The sequence below is a fragment of the Protopterus annectens genome, chromosome 7.part0 (assembly GCF_019279795.1).
Source record: "Protopterus annectens isolate FY-2018-M chromosome 7.part0, PAN1.0, whole genome shotgun sequence".
Taxonomy (NCBI): Eukaryota; Metazoa; Chordata; order Ceratodontiformes; family Protopteridae; genus Protopterus; species Protopterus annectens.
The window spans coordinates 75,322,308-75,334,592 of NC_056739.1; the positions used below are offsets into that span (position 1 = coordinate 75,322,308).

At 35.8% G+C, this 12,285-nt stretch overlaps 1 protein-coding gene across 2 annotated transcripts in view; it reads right to left on the minus strand.

The window, feature by feature from the left end:
* OARD1 (O-acyl-ADP-ribose deacylase 1) overlaps positions 1 to 12,285 on the minus strand; it is a 360,480-nt gene that overhangs the window by 133,635 nt on the left and 214,560 nt on the right. The window lies entirely within an intron of this gene.

Sequence of the window (12,285 nt, forward strand, 5' to 3'; positions counted from 1 at the left end):
ATTTTTTTCTTGGTGAAAATTGGTGGCTTATACATAAAGATATTTGTACCAACTGAATATATTTTGTGTTTGTATAATTTATACCAGCTTTATTATTTTTCTATACGAGTTAATAACGGAACATGTGGTACTCTTTAGGGTATGAGTCACTTATACAGAAACATCTAAAAGGGACACTGTCCTTGAGAAATGGGATACGAATTTATGTTGAATAGTACAATACAGGACCGATTTATTTGAGGCTCAGTATATTGGATTATGGGCCTGAATACTGTGTTTGAAATAACTGTGTGGAACAAGGATATATATCCTGACGTTTTCAATGTGAAATTTAATTTCATTGACAAAAAGACTAATAAGCCTAATGGCAGTTATTCGCAAATGTTAGACGACTTGCATTACTATCTTAATAAATACAAAAAAATAGAAGAAATGATGCTATTTGAAAGCACTGTCTCTAATACAACAAATTGTGCCCAAAGGTTTAAGGTCAGTAAGCACCCAAATAATGTATGTACACCGACTTTTTTTATAAGATCTTTATTAAAAAAGCCTTTGTGATTGTGTTTTGATCTAACAATGAGTGTGATATGGAAAAAATGTATGCCATTATTGAGAGAGAATTAATAAGGCTTGTGTCAATGATTTATTATTACTATAATAACAAAAAAAAACAACAACAATTGTTTGTTGATATTGAATTAAAATTAACTGAAGTACAGAGTATAGAATAGGAAATACAACAAGATAGAGACATATAAATGAAAACAAAACACTCACTACCCTACTAAACCTAAATGGGGTAAGAAATTTTTTTTGATTATTACAACACTCTGAGACAAAAAATTTTAGACATGAAACACATTACACGAGATGACATTGACAGAGACATGATTTTTTTTATATACGTAGGACTGAAAGATTAATGCATAAAGAACCCTGTATCGGGACAGGAAAACTGGAAGCAAGAAGATATATTGTTAAAAGATGAGTGTAAATGGACTTAAGGACTTTAATATATTCAATTATTCTAAAATTACACTTACCAAAAACATTCTTTGATTTTTTTTTCTTTTCTCGTCGGTTACCACAATTTTCAAAAGACATTTGGACATTTTCAGTTATAGAGTATTATTTATTTATTAGAAGAAAGAAGAAAAGAGAGATAATTTCAAGCACAAGCAACATTGTGCCCCACATCCAATCCCTCCATCCCATCCCCAAATTTTGTGGAAAAGTTGGTGAATGTCAAAAGTAAGTCTTTAGTAAGCACACACACACTACAAGCAATTCTGAATGACAAGAAGACAAAGAAAAAGAAGATGTTTGAGAATCTTAGTAACAACAGGGATGTTATATGGAGGTGGAATGGACCATATAGGGGAAAATGTTTGATATATTGAATAACTGAATGATACAGATAATGACACATGATACAGATAGATTACATAAATACAAATCAAAATGAAATTAATATTATTATTTGAAAAATTAAAATTTATTAAATGATTAATTACTTGAAGGGTCTAGAAATCTAAAGACCCATCTTTAGAGTTATTGTCTCCTCTGAAGGTTCAACAGCAGCATTCTCGCAATAAATACATTTATTGTAGATTAAATTAAAAAGCTTGAAAATAACAACTCTATACATAGTGAAACAAAGGTTTTGGTACTTTGGATGTGGTTGTTGATTTGTTTACTATTCCTCCACAGTAATATTATTGTGTTTGAAGATGATGTTACTTGCATGTAAAGATAAGCTAGACACTTTAGAACCATACTTGTACTTACTTAAGTGTGTTTTTAAAATAACTTTTATTTTTTTTATTTTTGATATTACAGACAAGTCAGGGGTCAGGCTATGGGAGCACAACATTATCCCCCACACATTTGCTACAAACATATTTTATTACAGAAAGAAAGTTAAGTTTAACCCCAGTTTAAATGGACACAAATGGACATTGTAGATTGTCTTTTTCTTTTTGTGATTATATAAATGAGACTACCAATTTCTCAAATTTACTAAGAGTTTTTTTGTATACCGAAAAGTCAACTACTTGGATGTCAATATTGTCAGACTGGAGAAGGAATTTGTTACATAAAAAAAACAAAAAAAAAAATAAATACACTACTACACCTACACTACACTAGTATTATATCAAAAGAAAAAGAAAGGACAGATGGTCAGGATTTGCAGAATGACCTCTGATGACTGACACCAATTTTATTTTTAAGAACAGTAGTCTGAATCTAGATGTTATGTTCCTTGGATAGATATACCCTGAGAAAATGTTGACGAGATATGTCATAGTTTTTGAAAAGATAGATTTTGCCCCAATTTTGGTAAATCTATACAGGAAAACTATAGACAACAGGGTTAGGGTTACTAACACCAGGAATTTTGAATTTTTATTTCAGAACTTCCACTCAATTATGACGGTCAATCTGGTATAAAAAGAAAAAGAAAAAAAAAAAAAAAATTTTTTTTTAAAAAACTTTTAAGTTTTTTGGTAAAATTCATTAAATTTAAATATATTTAAAAGGAGTAAAATTAAACTGTAAAAAGGAAAAGACAACAAACCAACAAACAAAGAGAAGAAAAAGAAAAGAAAAGAAAAAGGAAAAAATCAAATGTGTGTGTTGTACGTTGTACAAAAAACAGGAAAATCAGAGAATCAGAAGGTTTGGAGGCAAGGAATGAAACAATTGATTGAATTGTTAACTGCTTAATAATACCAATATTATTTATATATTATCTGTACAAAAATGTGACGCTTTATCGGGAAAAGTGAAAGGAAAATCATAATTCACTTTTCAAACATACACAAATTTGTAATGAAGCTACATTTTTGTTTTTTTTGTTGTTTGTTTTTCACAGACCCTAGAGGGTATGTGGGAAAACTAGAATAGAGAGAAGACAGCTGACAGATGGTATGGTACTGGTAAAATATAAATATCCTGGCATTAATGACATGATTTCTCTCAAACCAGTTCTGAAACTTAGGTCAGCTAAATTATAAAATTATTATACATGCATATTTTATATAGAGATTTTTTATTATATTTAAACATACTCTTAGATTTTATCAGGTTCAGTTGTTTAGTTCTGTAATATCAGTTTATACCAGTAGATGGTGCCATCATTTAAACTATTTTGCTGTAAATCAATTTTTTTTTTTTTTAAATGTCATAGTGTTTTATTTGATGATTATACTGTTTGTTTACTAAATAGTCATCACCACCCTTTTTATATATATGCTCATGTAATTCAGTGTTTTTTCAATTAATTTTATAAGAATGGTTTTGTATTTGGTCCTGGTTCAGTATGTGACGTAAATGATTTTAATTAATATATACAATGACTATTAACTTTTATTGGTCAGTTTGAACTAGTCACTAGTATTTAAACTGTGTTATATATATATATAAGTATATATATATATATATATGTGTGTGTGTATATAGATTAGCCTTGTGTTTTGACATGAATGAACAGCAGAATATGCTGATTATACTAGATCATAAAATGGCTATACTTAGGTTATATCTTTTTGTTTCATGACATATGCTAGGAATTTTCTTCTTTATGAAAAGTTAGCACATATAATTTTTGTGTGATACTTCCCTAGGAGGAAAGTTTAAAAGAGAAAAAAAAAAAAGAACAAAACATACATTTTCTGAATTGTACAAATAGGGGAATGTTTTGAAGAAATGTCTTTATGGCTTTATTTTGTGCAATGCTGATTAATATCAATGTCTCCATTAGAAGGGTATGTTGTGAAGTAGTGATACTAATGCTTCTTTCAAAGGCAGTAATAATATATTTCGATATGCCAACACTTTTTCCAGCAGATAAGTAATAGATCTATCATTCATATGTCCTACATTGCTTTGTAAAACCAACATATAACTTTTTATAGGATCATTGTTGACCGTTTTATATACAGGCTTCAGTTATAAGATCAGAAGAAATATCAAAACAATTTTTTATAAGAAGGGGACAAATTTAAAGGATCATTGGATTGCTATTCTTAGTAAAAAGATTTTTCAATGGTTATATTGGATGTTTTGTTTTATTAATGGGTCATAATATAGACTTATTGGACTCATGGATCTATCAGGCTAAACCATTACAATAATACTTGGTTAATTAATAAAGCAAATTCTTAGGTCCTAATTAATCTCCCTATATAATATTGTTGGTTTGTTTGGTTGAGAGTTAATTCGTACCCCTAGACAGTATTGTGGCTCCCTTTTTGGGCTTTTGGGGCTTGGTTTGCTCATTAGTCATCTGTAGTGGTTACATTCTTATTATTAGTGCCTTACTGGACCTTGGTTACATTCTTATTATTATTGCCTTACTGGACCTTTCCTTAGCTTTTGAACTAATTAGTGTGGGACTCTCCTCAATTTTCTGCTTTGTACTTCTATCAGGCATGACAGCTTCAAGCTAAAATAAGTTGGTGGCTTATGGTCATGGATCTCCACAAATATATTACAAGGACTCTGTGCGAACACAGATGATATTAAGATTCAGGATAAATTAGGGGATCCAGTTGACGGTTGCAACCTAGCTTTCCAGCAGTTGAGCAAGGAGATGAAATTTCTTAATATATGGAACTTGAAACTGCTCAAGGCATATGGCATATAAATATAAATGTATCACACCATGAGGTTTGAGGGTAAGGACCCAGCCCTTTGTGTGGAAACCAGATGATTTGCTCATGGAAGAATGGAATAAGGCACAACAAAAGGCCTATATGGCATTTGTTGAAGTCCTCACATCATATTATCAAAGAATTATTGAACAAAATATAAAGGATGTTACTGAAATATGTGAGGGCATGAGAAAATATGAGGGGAGCCCAACTTTTGTTGAAGGCTTGGGAAAACTGTCCATGGACTTGTCTAGTTTTGAAAATATTCTTAAAGAAAAAAAAGTTACATAAATTTCAGTGAGATATTGATGACTATGAGAGGGGCAGGCCCTTTGAATTCCAGAGAGGGGTTAGATTTAATAATAGCAATACATTTAGTAAATCTAATACAAGAAAGAAAAGACCACGTTCTCTCGAAAAAAATCTACTCAGGGCCTTAGTACCTCAGGGGAGGAGTCATCTTTGACCAATACAGAGGGGGTCTATGCTAATGATTCTCCAGACCCTAAAAAAGTACGAATCCAAGGGAGGCGCAAACACCAAGGTGCAAAGACTTAAGAAAACTTATTACAATCAATGATAAAGTAGAAACACAATTTTATAACATGCATAACATTTCTAGCTATGTATTATCTGAGGATGAACAAAGATTACTCAATAAAGAACTGGGATTTGTACCCAGCTTTTTTGTTGAAGAAAATGTCTTTGCTTCGGATGTTATTGCGTTTGGCAGAAGACTTAATTTAAAATTGTTTTTTGGGACAGGAGAAAATGTTGGAAAATCTATTGAATTTCGTTTTCACAAATCCACATTCATGCCTCTTATGAATCGACATGTAGCCATTTTTTAAGAGGCTATTCTTAAGGATTTACATTTCAATTTTAGTACATTTCAAGGTTTCAGACAATCTTTCTAAGGGAGAGCAACAGGCTCTCAAAGGTTTAAACAATAATAATGATATTACTGTCCTCCCAGCAGGTAAGGGTGGGGCTGTCGTCATTATGGATGCCAGTTACTACTGGAATGAAGGAAAGGGACAACTGTCTAAATTTTGGGATGGGGTCTGTCGACATCCTTGTATGATGAGTAGGATTAAAGAGGAAATTGATCTATTTTTGGAACAGGCGGTGGAGGAATGTATTATCAGTATACAGGTAAACAACATCTTATGGTTAACGATCCTGCCCAATACCTTTACCTGTTGCCCAAAATTCATAAAAATTTAAAACAGCCTCCTTTAAGGCCTATTGTTTCAGGGAGGGGGTCCTTAACTGAACCCATTTCAGTCTTCCCGACTCAATATTTACAACCATTATTACCTTATATCAGGGCGAGGTTGAAGGATACTACAGAGTTTTTACAAATTATTTCTGAATCACAGTTGGAATCCAACTGGCTCATGTGCACACTGGATGTCAAATCTCTTTATACTAGTATCCCCCATTGGGTGGGGTTACAAGCTTTGGATTATTGGTTGAATAAAATTAATCTATACCCACCTGGATTCAACACACTCCTCATTGTTTTGACGGAACACGTTTTGACCAAGAACGTTTTCTATTTCAGGGGAGAATGTTATTGGCAACAACAAGGGACAAATATGGGGGCCTCGTTTGCCCCCATATATGCAGATCTCTTTATGGGGTTTATAGAAGATCAGATTATATATGATGAAATGCATAACATTTTTCTTACTGAAATAGATATTTGGAGGCATTTCTTGAATTGTTGGATGATCTGGAGAGGGGGTGTTGAATATTTAATGGAGCTTTGGGAATATCTAAATGAGAATCGGTGGGGGATTGAATTCAGTGTAGCATATCAAAACAAAGAGATACACTTTTTGGACGTTAGGATTTTGCACCAACCTGATGATTCTCTTCTGTAGTTCAGTTTATAGGAAGTACCCAAAGTACAATAACTTACTTTATGCAACTAGTCTTCATCCTAGGCACACTATCAACAACATAACAAAATCACAATTTTTAAGGGTAAGAAGAATTTGTTCTTCTGACAAGGATTTCCAGTTAGCCAAACAAGACCTTGTGGCCAGATTTTTGAATAGGGGATATAGGACACCAGATGTACATCGGGACAGTTTTTGGGCTACCAACTGTGACAGATCAAATTTGTTGAAATAAAAAGATAAAAGGGCAGGATCTGAATCCATAAGGTTTGTTACGACATTTGGTGATAACATTAATTTACTAAAAGATGTAATCAATAAACATTGGAATATACTAAAAGTCAATGAGGAATTGGGTTCATGTTTGCCCAACAGTTGCAAATTTTCTTTTAGGAGGGGCAAAACATTAACAACTTACTTTGCCATTACAAAAGGATATCAACAGGTTATCTGAATAAACAACAGCTGTGTATTACAGGGGATAGACTTATTGGATCTTACCTGTGTGGTCATTGCAGTTTTTGTAAGTATATGTTTAAGACTACAGTTCTTAGTAGTAAGAACACTGGCCGAATGTTTGATATTACATTTTTTGGCAATTGTAGTCAAGATTGGATGGTATATTTGGTGACTTGTCAGTGTTCTGCCTTTTATGTAGGGCAGGCCTCTAGACAATTGAAACAATGCATTTCAGAACATCTTAGTGACATAAGTCACAAAAGACTTACAAATGCCCTTTATAGACACTGTCAGATTCACTCAACAGGTAACTTTAAATTCATTATTATTGATCAGGTCAAGGGTAATAGGTCATCAAAACAGGGTTGGCATTCCATTTTAACAAACACAGAGAGAAAATGGATTATTAAATTGGGAGCGCTATTTCATCCAGGGCTGAATGACAAATTATGAATTTTCAAGGTAAAGATTCTAGTAAGAAAGGGGAACATGTAGATATATTATATTCAATACAAGGTCATGAGATATATATTGTATTCTTGTATGCATATTTTTGGTTTGATTATTTTGTTAAGGAAGTGATATCATAATGACTGACATGTATGCTATATAAGGATTATGGGAAATGAATGTTTCATCACTGAAGAAGGCATGTTGCCGAAACCGGTCTGAACCAAGGTGAAATAAACTGATTATTTGCTTTTGTCCCTGGTGCTGGCCTTTCTTTTTGTTACCTGGAAAGCATCACATTTTGGGGAGCCTTATGTAGGAGTCCAGTTAAGGAACTGGAAGTGGAGCTGAGCCCCTAGCTTAATTAGCCCTGAAAAGGACTGGTATATTGTCTGTACTGTGCAGGACTGATTAATAAAAGGACTTTTTGGAACTCATCTATGCTCCAGTGTCTCCCTTGTTTTCAGCAGTGCTCCTGCACAGTATCTTCCTTTTAATTCCAACTATTAACCATTTGTTGACCACCAACCTTCTTGGTCTGAACCTTACACGAGTCCTAATCAAGACTCACTACTGTACCCAGAGGCTCCCTCCCTCACAAAAAGTCATTTTCAGGACTACAAGAGTCCTCATCAGGACTAATATCCTTTTTAGGACTACAAGAGTCCTTATCACGACTACTATCCTTGAGATTTTGGTAAACCTCTCACCCCAAAGTCCTTATCAGGACTGGGTCCTAAGGATTTCAATATACTAGTCCTTTTCATGGCTAATTAAGCTAGGGGCTCAACTCCACTTAACATTTCTTAACTGGACTCCTACATAAGGCTCCCCAAAAGGACACCTTTACCAAATGTCCTTCTTAGGACTTGGACCACAAGTCCTTTTCAGGACTAGGACCTAGAGATAGACACCCAGCTGAAGGCAAGACACTGGAACCTTGCCTCCTGTCCATACTAAAAGGAGTGTTCTCTCTTTTTAGTACTTTTTTTCCTGCCCCCAGGGGGTAGGCAACACTCAGAGGAGGTGATCCTGATCTCCATTCTATCATTTTTTTGTTAGAAGGAAAAAAGGAAGAAATGTGCTGTTCCACTGACAGAAAGCACCAAAAGACAGAAGAGATATTTTCCTGGATCAACATACCTTTTACAAGATTATTACTTAAGCTTTCAGACTAAAAAGACCCCTGGTGTTTGGAATTAATAAATTACTAACGTTACACAGAAAATATCCATGCATTCATTGAAAGGGGAAGAGACAGCATGACTTTTTCTTTCAACTTCAAGAGTTTGCTCTGACTTCTAACACAATGTATCAGCATTAGTTGATCTTGACCCAAGTCAATTTCCTACTGAATGTAGATCCATTGTGGTGATTCACAACCCACTGATTCACCAGAATCTGCTTTAACATAGGTTCTACAGGGGCCAAATTCTGTTCTCCCACTTCCTTACAGGTAATGAAGTAGAACTGAACTCTAAACGACTGCGATCAACAGATCTTAACTCAACCAAACACAGACCAACTATCTGACATAGTACTTATCTTACCATATGGGTCTAACAATTCAGGGCTCTGAGGACCAGACTTGCTGCTGTGTCTAACTTCTTCCCATATCTGTTCAAAGTTATACCAGTTATACTCTGTCATCTGGAAGTGTACCTACACCTGAAATCAGCTTAGAACCTTTTGTACCATCTAGGGGCACCACTGATGGCACTGCTGCAACCATCTAGGGGCACCACTGATGGCACTGCTGCAGGGTTCTTGTAGAGATATCTGAAGACAGTCTGGACACTGTAAAACCAATTTGATTTCTTGGGAGAAAACAGTTGAAAGTCAAGTACCAGGGATACCTCAAGAAAGGCCTTGTCTAAGGCAGGGGTATCACACTCAAATGGACTGATGACTATAAGAGTATTACCACACACTGCATACAGCCCCACGGTCTCAAACACAAATAAATAAAAACAAACAATTCAGTGCAGCCAGGCATACACTGAAGGAGCATTATGATGAACACGATAACGTTGCAGCCTCAGGACCTATGGTGCTCTTGACGGTTATTTACAGGATGTCCTCGCACAGCCAGTCCTCCTCAGGGGAAATAAAAGACATCAATACTCGGATTAGCATTACTGTCCAAAAACTATTTGGTAGCTCAGAATTTTCTTAGTGTTACATAAGATTAAAATTGGGAGGGGGGTCAGTATGCTAGTGGCTAGGAGCAATGTGCTTGGTGGATTACTACTCTCCATTTGAATGTTTTTCACCAGCCAATGAGGTGGGTAGATCATTTGCAGTATTAATTGCCTTTAATTGGCCAGTTAAGTGGATGGATTACTTTCAAACTGAATGCCTTTAACTGGTCAAAAGGGTGGTTAGTATCCTAGCTTCCTCACTGTAATCCATCTCCCATTTCAAACAATATGCAGCAAGAAAGAGTACTGGGACCTGAATCAAACTTTGTGTTTAAAAAGGCAAAGAGAATTACAAGCTGCTTAGAAGAGGAAAGGGTCTATTCACACCATATGAGGTACCTACAAATGTGGGCCACTTGACTGCAAGTACTGTAACTTAGTAAATGGCAGTGACAACTTTACATACCCAATTTCACACAAAAAGTACTGCAGCAACACAAAGAAACGAACACTGAATCTAGTCTACAAGGCACATTATAACAAGTGCAACAGTACTTATGTGGGCAAAGCAGTCAATAAGCTGAAAAGTAGAAACGCCTACCATCTTTCAGGCATAAATGTAAGAGTGACAAGGAACACCCTGGCAAAACATGGACTTTCTTAACCAAAGCAGTTTCTACATCTTGGACACAACAGACTTGAAACCACTACAAGGCAATAAAATGCCATCCTTGAAAAAAGAGGAGATGGGCTGGCAGACAAAATGAAATGCCTATAATAACCTAGGTTTAAATTCTAGCTGCTTTAAATTGAGCATCTTGACGATACGAAAATTACACTACATATGGTACTACTGAAATTAGTTTTACAATCAGCCCTAAGACCACTCACTCTCTCCAGATACTCCACTTTCACAAAAGTCCTACAAGGTTTACTCCTTCATCCCATTACAGGACTATGCCAACTATTTCCACTGTTAATGTTTTTAAGCAGAGTCATTATGATAGGTATGTATGAGGCTAACTGCCCTTGTGGACTATTTTAAGCATCATTAAACTTCCTTTTTGGCACTTGAATTAAAGTACCCTATTCAGTTAGACATTAGCTGTCTCACGATCATACCATAGGTAATTTGAGGGGAACCATGCATAGGATAAAGCATTCAGGAGCTGCCTCTGTCCATAAGTTGAACAGCAGACAGCCCTGGGGTACGTTTTCTGTTTCCCATCCTTAGATCAAATCTGCACCTCTTGAATATGGACAGGAATGAGCTTTGTTGTATGTGGCTGGGGAGTATGTCCCAGAACAGTGGTATCCTCTGTGGGATATACCTGTCACTCCAAGCTATTCTGTTGATGTTGCAAAGAGGTTTAGATCCCCAGACCACTTATTTCTGATGCCATATGACTTAGTAACATACCGTAACTCCCATTAGTATTGGGCTGCAGGATGCCTTGTATGCCAGACACTGGTCACTTGAGGGCTTTATGTCGGTTCATGTAGGACATGTTTATGCCTTGTGTTCTTTTAGTAAGTTATCTCTGTGGATGTTCCACTTTTTGCATGCTTCTGGACAGATATAACCCCAAGGGAGCAATATATTCAATGACTGGCTTAATAAGGGCTGAGTTAAATTGGACAATGACATCCCTAGAGCAAGACACAATCCCTTAGTTTATAAGCTGTATAATATAAGAGGACTTTCTTATGACTACGGACACCTCAGTCGAAAGTGAGGTAACTGTCCACATAAGTTCAAAATTCTCAAACTGGATCAACTCTTATGGGTGTATTGTGAATGCGGTAGTTCCCCAAGGTAGATGAATTCCCAAAAGGATACAATAATGCATTTTTAGCATTTAGCTTCAGTCCAAGATTTTTGTACAGTTATTTACTTGGTTAAAAGCTTCCAGCAAGATGGCAAAGTCATATGGGGACCCACTGACTGCTCCTAGCTTGCAGACATCTGCAAACTTGATCAGAGATACAGGTGCTAAACAGGAGAAGTCCCAGCACAGAACCTTGGGGGACTCCAATGGTGAGTGGTCTCTGTGTTAACTTTCCCTATTTTGATTTCCTGTGCCTTATCTCTGAGCCAGATAGCAATCCACTGGTGACATAGGGATTTCCCAGTTTACCTGGCTTTTCTACTATGCCTGAGTGGGAGGATTGTGTCAAAAGCTTTGGCCAGGTTAAGGTATGTAGTGTGTACAGTTTTACCTTCATCCACTGGTTTGGTGACCTTTTCAACAAAGTCCACTAGGTTGAGTAAGCATAACCTGCCCTTGACAAATCCAAATTGACACGGGTCTATTGTTTTGAGGTCTTTCCATGACTTTGTATATGAAGATGAACAGACTTATGGGTCTGTAATTGCCTTGGTCTATGGAAGGTTCTCCCTTATGGAATGACTGTAGCTGTTCCCTATCTGCTTGGTAAAAAAAAAAAATGGTGCTGAGGTTGAACAGTGTCATTGGGGCAGGGGTGGCTAAATCATGCTTCTTCCTATTTAAGATGTATTCATAGACACTGTCAGGATCCAACAAAGCAATATTTATAGCTTTTGATGGCACTTTTAGGTCTTGGTCCTGTATGACAGCTGGAGGCATGCTAGTTTCAGGTATCTTGAGGGACAGACAGAACAAAGATAGGAGTAAAATTAGAGCCAAG